The sequence below is a fragment of the Cicer arietinum genome, chromosome 6, assembly GCF_000331145.2.
Source record: "Cicer arietinum cultivar CDC Frontier isolate Library 1 chromosome 6, Cicar.CDCFrontier_v2.0, whole genome shotgun sequence".
NCBI lineage: Eukaryota > Viridiplantae > Streptophyta > Magnoliopsida > Fabales > Fabaceae > Cicer > Cicer arietinum.
This window is the reverse complement of record NC_021165.2, coordinates 2,068,420-2,083,140: the sequence shown is the minus strand read 5'-3', so window position 1 is coordinate 2,083,140 and position 14,721 is coordinate 2,068,420. Positions and strand designations below refer to the sequence as shown.

General features: G+C 29.8%; 1 long non-coding RNA gene across 3 annotated transcripts; it reads left to right on the top strand.

Annotated features, from left to right (window-relative positions):
* Window positions 1–3,422: 3,422 nt before the first annotated feature.
* Window positions 3,423–8,299, top strand: LOC113787057 (uncharacterized). Of its 3 annotated transcripts, XR_012163376.1 has the most exons (3): window positions 3,423–6,011; window positions 6,170–6,333; window positions 7,556–8,299. It is a non-coding gene; the product is annotated as an uncharacterized lncRNA (long non-coding RNA). The 3 variants fall into 3 exon arrangements; XR_003473276.2 differs by lacking the exon at window positions 6,170–6,333 and having other exon boundaries at window positions 7,856–8,299; XR_012163375.1 differs by lacking the exon at window positions 7,556–8,299 and having other exon boundaries at window positions 6,170–7,411.
* Window positions 8,300–14,721: the final 6,422 nt, after the last annotated feature.

The following is a 14,721-nucleotide window of genomic DNA, read 5'->3' as shown; positions in this document are numbered from 1 at the left end:
AATAGATAAACGACTTCAACATAATTTTGTTTAAATTTACAGTAATAACAATTTTTCTGTTAACTATTTATTTTTTGAATTGTCAAAAATAAAAATTACAATTATATATTATTTTATTTTAATTTTAAATGCAATAAAACATTACAAATACCCCTAAAAAATATTAAAAATAGTTTTTTTTGACAGGACAAAATTTTTATGAATATAAATACGATTTAACGTTATTTTGTTTGACAAATACCGAACTTTTAACCTTATAAATAGGTTCGAGCAGTACCAATTAAACATATCATTCCTTGGGTTTCAAGTCTGCGGTTGCTTCATCAGTGGGAAATAATAGAAAGACTGATAAAGAGGTGTGTCCTCTTATCCCTAATCGCTTGAATTTGATATCTCTTTTTCTCCTTCTCAATTTTCAATCTTCTGCATTAATCGATTCTAGCGGTGTTTGCCGTTGATGTTTTTGAGACAATTTATTTGTTTATTATTCGTTGCGACGTTGACGGTAACGGTAACATCCCGTTCTTGAAATTCAATCAATGACGCTCAGTTTCTTTGATTATTCAAACCCTAGAAATCTTTATTTGAATTGCTGCCATGAAAAAGATGATCCCATAGTCACAAGAAAGAGAGAGATGGTGATACGAAATAAAATATAAAGCTTTCCGTTCCCGTTCATGTTCTTGAAATTCAACCAAGAACGCCCGATCTCTATGAATCTTGGTCATTCGAACCCTAGAATTCTTATTTGAATTGGTGCCGTAAAATGATGACAACGAAATCAAGACTTTGTTATTTGGATTCATGTTTCTGTTATCCATGATTTGCTTCATTCGAAAACCAGATATAAAAGATATGTAAATCTCTCTTTATTTCATTTTCAACCCATTATCCTTTGGTTTCTGATCTATTGATTCTCTTCTTCTATTGAGCAAACATTCTGTCTCCAAAACTGTGTTTGACACAAATGTTTTGGGGTAGGTTTTGGTTTGCAACATTAACGTATTATATCCAAGAATGTATAATCTTGATGATTCTTGACCGAAAAGGTTGATAAAAATTCAAAAGTTGCAATATGTACCCTTAGACAAGTCTATTGCTACGTTTGGATGACTCAAAAGTGAGATAGATTCTTGATTCATAATGTGGCTTTTAATATGAATTTTTTATTCATATGAAATAAATTTGAGAATAACGGAATTACAAGATGAATTTTTGACCCAAAATGAGGCTTGCAATATGAATTTTTTTATTCATATGAAATTGAGGTGGTATTTTTGGATGGTCCGAAATTTAATTATGAGGAATTCTTGACTCAAAATATGGCTTTCAATATGAATTTTTTTATTCATATGAAATTGAGGTGGTATTTTTGGATGGTCCGAAATTTAATTATGAGGAATTCTTGACTCAAAATATGGCTTTCAATATGAATTTTTTTATTCATATGAAATTGAGGTGGTATTTTTGGATGGTCCGAAATTTAATTATGAGGAATTCTTGACTCAAAATATGGCTTTCAATATGAATTTTTTTATTCATATGAAATGAAATTGAGATAATATGTTTGAGAAAGACCAGAAATTTAATTATGAGATGAAATCATGACCCGAAATGTGACTTGAAATATGATTTTTTTATTCATATGAAATTGAGGTGGTATTTTTGGATGGTTCCAAATTTAATTATGAGATAGATTATTGACCGTAAATGTGGCCTTTGATATGAATTTTTTATTCATAAGAAATGAAATTGAAAATTTGAGATAGATTGTGATTCGATGACCCGAAATTTAATTATGAGGAATTCTTGACTCAAAATATGGCTTGCAATATGAATTTTTTTATTCATATGAAATGAAATTGAGATAATATGTTTGAGAAAGACCAAAAATTTAATTATGAGATGAAATCATGACCCGAAATGTGACTTGAAATATCAATTTTTTATTCATATGAAATTGAGGTGGTATTTTTGGATGGTCCGAAATTTAATTATAAGATAGATTATTGACCGTAAATGTGGCCTTTGATATGAATTTTTTATTCATAAGAAATGAAATTGAAAATTTGAGATAGATTGTGATTCGATGACCCGAAATTTAATTATGAGGAATTCTTGACTCAAAATATGGCTTTCAATATGAATTTTTTATTCATAAGAAATGAAATTGAAAATTTGAGATAGATTGTGATTCGATGACCCGAAATTTAATTATGAGGAATTCTTGACTCAAAATATGGCTTCCAATATGAATTTTTTATTTATATGAAATGAAATTGAGATAGTATGTTTGGAAGACCCGAAATTTAATTACGAGATGAATTATTGACACAAGATGTGACTTGCAATATATATTATTTATTTATATGAAATTGAGATGGTATTTTTGGATGACCCGAAATTTAATTATGAGATGAATTCTTGACTCAAAATATGGCTTGCAATATGAATTTTTTATTATATGAAATGAAATTGAGATAATATGTTTCGAAGATCCGAAATTTAATTACGAGATGAATTCATGACTCAAAATATGGCTTGCAATATGAATTTTTTATTATATGAAATGAAATTGAGATAATATGTTTCGAAGATCCGAAATTTAATTACGAGATGAATTCATGACTCAAAATATGGCTTGCAATATGAATTTTTTATTATATGAAATGAAATTGAGATAATATGTTTCGAAGATCCGAAATTTAATTACGAGATGAATTCATGACTCAAAATATGGCTTGCAATATGAATTTTTTATTATATGAAATGAAATTGAGATAATATGTTTCGAAGATCCGAAATTTAATTACGAGATGAATTCATGACTCAAAATATGGCTTGCAATATGAATTTTTTATTATATGAAATGAAATTGAGATAATATGTTTCGAAGATCCGAAATTTAATTACGAGATGAATTCATGACTCAAAATATGGCTTGCAATATGAATTTTTTATTATATGAAATGAAATTGAGATAATATGTTTCGAAGATCCGAAATTTAATTACGAGATGAATTCATGACTCAAAATATGGCTTGCAATATGAATTTTTTATTATATGAAATGAAATTGAGATAATATGTTTCGAAGATCCGAAATTTAATTACGAGATGAATTCATGACTCAAAATATGGCTTGCAATATGAATTTTTTATTATATGAAATGAAATTGAGATAATATGTTTCGAAGATCCGAAATTTAATTACGAGATGAATTCATGACTCAAAATATGGCTTGCAATATGAATTTTTTATTATATGAAATGAAATTGAGATAATATGTTTCGAAGATCCGAAATTTAATTACGAGATGAATTCATGACTCAAAATATGGCTTGCAATATGAATTTTTTATTATATGAAATGAAATTGAGATAATATGTTTCGAAGATCCGAAATTTAATTACGAGATGAATTCATGACTCAAAATATGGCTTTCAATATGAATTTTTTATTCATATGAAATGAAATTGAGATAATATGTTTGGAAGACCCAAAAATTAATTATGAGATGAAATCATGACCCGAAATATGGCTTGAAATATGAAATTTTTTATTCATATGAAATTGAGATGGTATTTTTGGATGATCCGAAATTTAATTATGATAGATTATTGATCGTAAATGTGGCATTTGATATGAATTTTTTATTCATAGAAATGAAATTGAAAATTTGATATAGATTGTGTTTCGATGACTCGGAATTTAATTACGAGATGAATTCTTGACTCAAAATATGGCTTCCAATATGAATTTTTTATTCATATGAAATGAAATTGAGATAATATGTTTGGAAGACCCGAAATTTAATTACAAAATGAATTCTTGACCTAAGATGTGACTTGCAATATACATTTTTTATTTATATGAAATTGAGATGGTATTTTTGGATGACCCGGAATTTAATTATGAGATAGATTCTTGACCGTAAATGATGTGGCATTCGATATGAATTTTTTATTCATATGAAATTGAGATGGTATTTTTGGATGACCCGGAATTTAATTATGAGATAGATTCTTGACCGTAAATGATGTGGCATTCGATATGAATTTTTTATTCATATGAAATGAAATTGAGATAGTATGTTTGGAATACTTGAAATTTAATTATTCTTGACCCAAAATGTGGCTTGCAAAATGAATTTTTTATTCGTATGAAATAAAATTGAGAATTTGAGATAGGATGCCTGGAAGACCTGAAATTTGATTATATTGATTTTTTTATTCATATGAAATTGAGAGCATTTTTGGATGTCCCAAAATTTAATAATGAGATAGATTCTTGACCCTAAAAGTGACATTCAATATGAATTGCTATTCATATGAAATTGGGATTGAATGACAGTATTGTGCCTCGATGACCATAGATACAAATTTGATATTTGAGTGTATATGATCCTAAATTCTTGATAAATTAGAATGAAAATATTGTCCCTCAATGACCTTGGGTGGTGTGATGAAATTGGGTGGTCTTGTTGAAGCGGCATCTTGCAATGCCTTGTTGACACAGGGATCGGAAGGCAAAGAGACATTCAAAATATCATTAAACTGTTGGCAGAGATGGAAGAAACAAAAATACGAGCCCAGTGGTATAACTTTTGGGATTTTTACTAATCACATATGCAAGGCTAGGAGGATCGATGAGGCGTTGGAGGTGTTTGATAAATTGGTGTTGAACCTGATGTGGTTTTGTATAATACTTTGATTGACAATCTTAGTAAAGTTGGGAGGGTAGAAGATGGTTTGAGTTTGCTGGCAGAGATGAAAACGGAGAAGAAAAATAGGCCAAACACTGTGTCATATAATTGCTTGATTGATGAGTTCTGCAAAGCTGAAAGGAAATGTTGTTACTTATACTGTGTTGATATCTGCATTCTGTGGTGTGAACAATATTGATAAAAGCCATGCATATAACTTGCTACTATGTTCTCATAAGTGGGTTCTGTAAGAAGAAGAAATTGGTTTCTTACCTTGGCAAAGCTGGAGATTTTGCAACTACTAGTAAGGTGATGAAAAAGATGATAAAAGAGGGTCTTAAGCCATCTGTTGTCACATATGAGGCAGTTATACATTCATTCATATTTTTTTTAAAGAAGAATGTTGATGAGGCCATGAAGTCACTCTGTTAGTAGTAGGCTTGTGCTATAAGTTAAATGCTTAGCTTTTAATTGTCTAAGCTCCAATTTTTCGTACTCTTTTGAGCTCATTTTCAGACCACGTTATTTTAGTAATATGTTGCGGAATCACAATACTTTACTTGGTTATCATATTGAATAATTGTTTGAACTTTGAAGGGGTTGATCATGAACTTTCTATTAGGATACTATGACACTTTTTTTCCTGTTGATGAAATAATTGAACTATCTAAGAATCAGAGGACAAGATAGTGTGCCAATTGAGGAAGGCAGCACAATGGATTGTGTGACCCTAACAATTAAAAATTGAAATTTGCACAGGCCACGTAGCGTGTGGAAGAAGGGATATGTGCAAGTTGTGAAGTCCTGATATTTGTTATTGTTAATAATTTTTATTATATAGGTGTTTTGCAATTGGAACTGTGCTTTTCTGTGACAATCAATCTACAGTTGCAAATTATGTCACTTAAATTTCAGATGCATATTCAGTTTTTTCTCAATGCTTTTTTGCTAGCTTTTGTATTTTATTTTATTTTACCCTTGTGTGCTCAATTGTCTCTTTGGTATAGGTTCATGGTGTATTTTATACCAGATCAAAAGTTCCAGTATTAATGGTTACCGTGAATACTGTCTTGGAATTGAATTGTGTTGATTGGTTAATCTTCCTTTCACTTCCTTTTACATGTTTCCCTTTTCTTATGTTATTTTATTTTCTTTCTATTGCTTTTGGTGTGCTGAAAATGTTTTCCTATTGCTATTCTTGATTATGTTGAGAGCAAAATTGGATTTGATGATGATCAGTGTATTGTTGTGAACTGGAGTTGAAGGATGAAAGACTACTGAGACAAACTCATCCAAGGAATTGCTGGTCAGTATTGTTTATAATCAATTCTAACTTTTTATATAACATTCTTTATATGAATGAGTTGTTACATAGATATATACTGTTAGTTTTAGTAAAGTCTTTATTATACTCTATTAGCCTATTATCAAGTTGACTTCCGAAATATTAAGAGTTATCCGCAGAATAATATAAGCATTTCGGCTTCATCAAACCAAACTGTCAACAAACTACATAGTCTCCCTCTTGAATTGTAATTTCTGAGCATGAAATTGTGAACTGCTACCTACCTTTGGTTTGTGACTTTTATTCAATATTTGTTGAAGGAATGGAGAAAGCGTCTGTAGAGGTAAATAACTATTGTCATTTTATATTTTGTTCTAATTAATTATGTGGAAGATGATAGGGATGTTGCTTACATTTTATATACAAAATAATGGCTGAAACATTCCCTATGCATCTTATGCTATGAAGCATGGGGTACTTATAAAATGGTGAATTACCCGTACCGGTACTTTGTTTTTCCTTATTATTTTATTTCGAGGGAAGTTGATAATTTTCTTATATATTAATATAAAGTTATTTGTTTATTTGAGTTTATTTGTTGTTGTAATCGAACTCAATTTGTGATTTTGTAAACATTTATTTTGATTTTGTATTGTGAATGGAACAATTTAACTCTCTTAGTTAAATTATATAAAAAAATAATGTCTTTCATTGACGTATCCAACCTTATTTTTTATTTTATAAAAATACCGTATTTCGTACTCGTACTTATGCATCATAGCTGATACAACTTTCATGCTACCGTATTGATGTTAGCATATATTTCCTATGAGTTTGAAGTAGAGGTTGTGTCGTTGGGTTGGGCTCTATGCTCACTAAGCTTGATTTTGATTTGCAAGGTGCACTCTTGTGTCATTTTTATTAATGGTACCTTGCCAATTTTCTACTTCTGCATTAGATTTTTATGCTTCAGTTTTTTTATAGAATATTTTTTTTCTTTGCTGGACTTCATCTGAGTACTAAAGAGCTTGTTGAATAAGCATGTTGAATAGAGCATACACATAGAAAATAAATATGTATACTGAATAATTAAGCAAAAGACTGAATGTTTTTGCCTTCCAAAGTAGCTCTCCCTCTCATTATAGCTGTTGAATTAGTCATCAGCCAATTCTTTTAAAAAGGATGTATATAATTATAGTTGTCAACATAGTTAGGTTAGTATTGTGAAGAGCAAAGAGTGAATAGTAAGTACTTGGAATATGAACATTGCTTGGCTACCTAAGAACTAGTTTTAGAACTTAGAAATGAGAATCATTAATCATTGTTCATGTTGTGTGGCGAATTGCCGCATACCGATGTTTTTTTTTTCTTCTAGTTATATAAATATGTTTATTCAATGGATTTGATTATGTTATGTTATACTTATTTTGCTTAATTCCTTAGTTCTGTTGGTATTCAAGTCCTTCAAATTTTCAATGGTATTATGATTTACAATTACATATATCTGTTATTTATAACAGGATTTCTGATTTGACGTCTTATGGTTTAAAACTTTGATGGCACAGAAATTTGAAATAGTCATTGAGGATCAAGCTGATTGATTTATTTAGGGATTTGATATATGATTACTTGATTTGCTTGGCATTGTAAAGACATCCACAACTGTCTCTTTTTGTTATAAGTATTTTAAGATTCCCTTCATTAAGTTGCTACGATTCTTATTGAAGAGGAAAAAAATCACCACAACAGAAGTAACTTATTAAGTTTATCCGTAAATATAAATTATGTTATTACTTTTTTAATTGAATTTACTTTTGTATAACTTCATTAAAAACTTGAATTTACAATGATTTTTCTTTTTGCAGTAACGGTACCTGGTCGCATGTGCAAGAGTCAAGTGGTCATCATATTTTTTTTAGCTTTCTTACTTTCATTTCTACGAGTCAAGTGAGAAATTATATGCTTTGATTGCTCATTCAGGTTAGGACTAAAATCTTTGGATTCTCACTCCATTTTCAACATGTTCTCTGTTTTGTGTCTGCCTAATCAAGTATGCCTTAAATTGTTTAGTACTTGGGTTGCACATTATACAAAAGGTTTTGTCTATAGGCTTGAATTGGGATACATAAGATTTTGCCTTTAGGAGTGAAACTATTTACTACTTGGGTTTGCACATATATCAGTATAATACTATAGTTCACTTTTCTGCTTTTCCATGTGTCATTTTTTACTGGACAAATACTTAAATACGTATTCAATTTCATGAACTCCGATTATTTTGAATTTTTATTTACAAATTAAACAGTTAAGTTTTTCTTCTTCATTTTTGATAACAAGTACGATATAGATCAAGCTGTAAAATAATTTTTTTTGTGCAATGAGTGATAACAAGGCTACTACTATCCTATTCAGAATAACGAATAAGTTTATAAAACAAGCCAAGAGGACAAATTGGGCTAATTAGTTGTGCTTCTACTATCAAAAGAACTTGTTTTTAGACGTATTAAAACAAATGTTATATGAGACAGTTATGAATGAATGAAAGAGTCGTGAGATAAACTTGAGATACTTTTTAATTCTTATAAGGCATCTTGTTTGTGAGTTATTAAATCTGAGATACTTTCTTTGTACATGTTGTCATAAGAGAAGGGTTTTTGACTCAAAATGTGACTTATAATATGAATTTTTTATTCATTTGAAATTGGGCTAGTATGACTAGATGACCCGAAATTTAATCATGAGATAGATTTTTGACCCAAAATTTGGCTTGCAATATGATTTTGTATTCATATGAAATTGGGATAGTTTGTATGACTCTAAATTTAACCACGAGATGAATTCCTAACTCTAAATGTGACTTGTAATATGAATTTTTTATTCATATGAAATTGGGATAGTTTGTAATGACATGCATGTCATGATGACCCTTTAATGGAATGGCAATAGTAAGTTTGCCTTGAATGATAATATTGTGTCTCAATGACCTTGGACCCAAATTTGACATTTGTGCCTATATGATCCTAAATTTGATAAAATTGAGATGACAATATGGTGTCTCGAGGACCTTGAATGCGAAATTTAAAATTTGAGCAATGATGATCCTAAATTTGATATATTAAAATGATGGTATTATGCCTCGATGACCTCTTTGATTCGAAACTCAATATTTGAGCCTTGTAAACTATCCTAAATTCGATAAATTAGGAGGATTATGATATTGTGTTTTGATCAACTTAGATGTGGAATTTGATATTGAAATGATTTATCTTGCACCTCGGTTCCAAAATTTATATAGGAGCTTATTATCCTAAATTTGATAAATTGGGATGATGGTATTTTGCTTTAGATGTAAAAAATGATATTTGAGCCTAATATATTATCCTAAATTTGATGAATTCAGATGATGATGGTCATATTAATCTTTGATCACCTTATATGTAAAATTTGATTTTCGGACTATGTTATGATGCTTCAATGAACTTGGATGCAAAAATTATATGTGAGGATATGATCTTGAATTCTATAAATTGAAATGATGATATTGTGTGCCTATATAGTCTTGAATTTGATAATTTGCGATGATGAAACTGCCTTGATAATATTCGATACAAAATTTGATATATGAACCTAAATGGTCCTAAATTTGATAAATTAAATGATTGTGTTGCATGTCGACATTGGATGTAAAATATGATATTTGAATCTAAATGGTCCTAAGTTTGATAAATTGGGATGATGGTTTTGTGTCTAGACGACCTTGGATACGAATTTGACTTTTGAGTCTTATTGAAATGAAATTCTATAAATTTAGATGATGATATTGCACCTCGGATGACCCTAGTTTGTTAAATTGGAATGATGGTGACTCAATGGCCATGCAAAATATGATATTTGACCTAAATGATCTTATATTCGATAAATTGATATGATGATATTGTGCCTTGGTGATCTTGGATGCAAAATTTGATATTTAATTCTTGACGAACCTAAATTCGTTAATTAGGATGAGAGCGTTGAGCCTCCAGGCTTTGGGATAAATATTTTATTTGAGCCTAAATAATTCAAAGTTTAATACATTGATATGATGGTGTTGTGCCCCCGTGACTTTGAATGCGAAATTTGTTCTTAAATGTACCTAAATTTGTTAGTTGGAATGATTGTACGGTGATTTTACTTGGATACAAGTTTTAATATTTAAGCTTGTCTAAATGAAATGAAATTTGAAAAATTGATGTTACGGTATTGTGCCTTGATATTGGTTACATGATTTTTTATTTGAGTCTAAGTGATCCCAATTTCAATAACTAGGGATGATGATATTGTGGCTAATGATTTTGGCATGAAATATTATATTTGGGTATTCTGATCTTAAAGTCAATGAATTGAAATGTTGGTATTGTGCTTTGATAACCTTGGATGCAAAATTTTATATTTTAGTCTAGATGATCTTAAATGATCAATAAATTAGGATGACGATATTGTGTTTCGACGACCTTGAATGCAAAATTTGATATTTGATTCTAGACAATCTTAACTTCGGTAAATTAGGATAATGATATTGTGTCTTAATGACCTTAGATGCAAAATTTGATATTTGAGCCTAGATGATTCTAAATTTGGTAAATCGGGATGATGTTATTGTGTCTCGATGACTTTGGATGCAAAATATGATATATGAGTCTAGATGATATTGAATTCAAAAAATCGTGATTGTATTAATGTCCTTCAATTACATTGGATACAAAATTTGATATTTGAGCCTAGATGATTCTAAATTTGGTAAATCGGGATGATGTTAATTGTGTCTCGATGACTTTGGATGCAAAATATGATATATGAGTCTAGATGATATTGAATTCAAAAAATCGTGATTGTATTATTGTCCTTCAATTACATTGGATACAAATTTTGATATTTGAGTCTAAATAATCCTAAATTCGATAAATTGGGATAATGATATTCTGCCATAGCTTTAATGGACTTGGATGAAAAATTTATATGTGAGGATATGATCCTGAATTAAATAAATTGGGATGATGGTATTGTATGCCTATATGGTCTTGAATTTGATAAATTGCGACGATGGTAAATTGTCTCAATAATGTTCGATCAAAAATTTGCTATTTGAACCTATATGATCATAAATTTGAATAATTAGATTGATGGTGTTGCATCTCGACATTGGATGCAAAATATAATATTTGACTCTAAATGGCCCTAAGTTCGATAAATTAGGATGATGGTTTTGTGCCGAGACATCCTTGGATTCGAATTTGACTTTTGAGTCTTATTGACATGAAATTCTATAAACTTAGATGATGATATTGCGCCTTGGAAATATTGGATGCAAAATTCATTATTTAAACCTAGATGACCCTAATAGTTAAATTGGAATGTTGGTGTCTCAACGACCATGGATGCCAAATATGATTTTTGATCTACATGATCATATATTTGATAAATTGAGACGATTATATTATGCATCGATGATCTTGGATATGAAATTTGATATTTGATGAACCTAAATTCGTTAAATTATGATGATAGCGTTTAGTCTCCAGACTTTGGGTACAAATTTTATTTGTGTCTAAATGATTCTAAGTTCAATAAATTGGGATGATGGTTGTGCCTCGTGACCTTGATTATATGTTTCTATATTTGATAGTTGGAATGATTGTATTGTGTCTTTACTCATATACAAATTTTGATATTTCAGTTTTCCTAAACAAAATGAAATTCGATAAATTGATGTAATGGTATTGTGCCCTGATATTGGTTACGAAATTTGCTAGTTGAGCCTAAGTGATCTTAATTTCAATAAATCGGAATGATGATATGGTGCCTCATCGATTTTGCAGCGAAAATTTATATTTGAGTAATATGATCTTTAAAGTCAATGAATTGAGATGTATTGTACCTTGATATTATTGGATGCGAAATTTTATATTTGAGTCTACATGATCCTAAATGATCGATAAATTAGAATGATGATATTGTTTCTCGATGACGTTGGATGCAAAATTTGATAGTTGATTCTAGACAACATAAGTTCGTTAGATTAGGATGATGATATTGTGTCTCGATGACCTTAGATGCAAGATTTGATATTTGAACTTAGATGATTCTAAATTTGGTAAATTGGGATGATATTGTGTCTTGATGCCCTTGGATGCAAAAATATTATATCTAAGTCTAGATGATATTGAATTCGAAATTTGGCGTTGGATACAAAATTTGATAGTTGATTCTAGACAATGTTAAGTTCGGTAAATTAGGATGATGATGTTGTGCCTCGATGACCTTAGATGCAAGATTTGATATTTGACCTTAGATGGTTCTAAATTTGGTAAATTGGGATGATGTTATTGTGTCTTGATGCCCTTGGATGCAAAAATATGATATCTAAGTCTAGATGATATTGAATTTGAAATTTGACGTTGGATACAAAATTTGTCCCTCAATGACGTTGGATACAAAAGTTGAGTTTGAGTCCAAATGATCATAAATTTGATAAATTGGGATGATGGTATTTTGCCATAGCTTCGATAAACTTAGATGCAAATTTTATAAGTACGATCCTGAATTCAATAAATTGGGATGTATGGTATTGTGTGTCTATATGGTCTTAAATTCGATAAATTGCAATGATGGTAAATTGTCTCGATATTGTTTGATGCAAAAATTTGTTATATGAACCTAAATGGTCCTGAATTTGATAAATTGTGATGATCTTGTGTGCATATATAGTCTTAAATTTGATAAACTGTGATGATGGTAAATTGTTTCGATAATATTCCATGCAAAATTTGATATATGAACTTAAATGGTCTTAAATTTGATAAATTAAATGATGGTGTTGCATCTCGACATTGGATGCAAAATATGATATTTTAGTTTAAATGGTCCTAAGATCGATAAATTGGGATGATGGTTTTGTGCCTAGACGACCTTGGCTGTAAATTTGACTTTTGAGTCTTAATGACATGAAATTCTATAAATTTAGAAGATATTGAGCCGATTATATTGGATGCAAAATTCAATATTTGAACTAGATGACCCTAATATGTTAAATTGAAATGATGGTGTCTCAATGACCATGGATGACAAATATGATATTTGACCTACATGATATTATATTTGATGAATTAAGATGATGATATTGTGCCTCAGTGATTGTGATGTGAAATTTGATATTTATTATTGGTGGACCTAAATTCGTTAAATTAAGATGATAGTGTTGAGCCTCCAAACTTTGGGTACAAATTTTATTTGAGGCTAAATGATTCTAAGCTCAATAAATTGGGATGATCGTGTTGGGCCCTGGTGACCTTGAATGCAAAATTTATTCTTAGATGTTCCTAAAGTTGATAGTTGGAATGATTGTATTGTGTCTTTACTTAGATACAAATTTTGATATTTAAGCTTGCCTAAACAAAATGAAATTCGATAAATTGATGTTATGGTATTATGGATCGATATTGGTTACGAATTTTTCTATTTGAGTCTAAGTGATCATAATTTCAATAACTAGGGATGATGATATTACGCCTCAATGATTTGGAGTGAAATATTATATTTGAGTATTATGATCGGAAGTCAATGAATTGAAATGTTGGTATTGTGCCTTGATAACCTTGGATGCGAAATTTTATATTTCAGTCTAGATGATCCTAAATGATTGATAAATTAGGATGACGATGTTGTGCCTCGATGACCTAGGATGCAATATTTGATTCTAGACAATCTTAAGTTCAGTAAATTAGGATGGTGATATTGTGCTTTGATGACCTTATATGCAAGATTTGATATTTTAGCCTAGATGATTCTAAATTTGGTAAATTGAGATGATGTTATTGTATCTCGATGCCCTTGGATTCAAAAATATGATATCTGAGCGTAGATGATATTGAATTCGAAAAATTGCGATGGTATTATTGTCCCTCAATGTCCTTGGATACAAAAATATGATATCTGAGCCTAGATGATATTGAATTCGAATAACTAGGATGATGGTATTCTGCCACATATGAACTAGGATGCAAAATTCGATATTTGAGCTTTAGATTATCCTAAATTTGATGAATTAGGATGATGGTATTGTGCCTCAATGACATTTGATGCAAATTTATTATTTGAATCCAAATGTTTCTTAATTCCTTAACTTGTTATGATGATGTTATGCCTCAACTTGGATGTGAACTTTGATATTTGATCCTAAATTTGATAAATTAGGAAGATGTTGTTGTGTCTCAATAACCTTGGATGCTAAATAAGATATTTGGGCTTAGATGACATTAAACTCTAAATTGGGATGATGGTATTGTGCATAGATGACCTTAGATGATTTGAAATTTTATAATAAATGGGAATGATGGTGTTGTACCCCGATGACCTTTGATGTAAAGTTTGATATTTCAGCCCAATGATCCTTAAGATTATGTTGAAAATATTGTTTATGCAAATATTAAATACTATGTTGGATGCTTAGTTAATGCAATACAAAATATTTGTGGAATGAACAACCATTTGATTCAGGAGATTTTTGTTTTGGTGGAACTAGTTTGACGTGAAGGAAGATGGTGTCATAACTTCATTAATAAAACTTATGAAGGTGAAATGTTTTTGATATGACCCCAATTATTATTGTGCCAAATGATGAGATATTTAATTCCTCTATGAATAATAGGCCTACAATATGGAGGGTATATGGAAGGAAGAAAAAGAGGGAAGA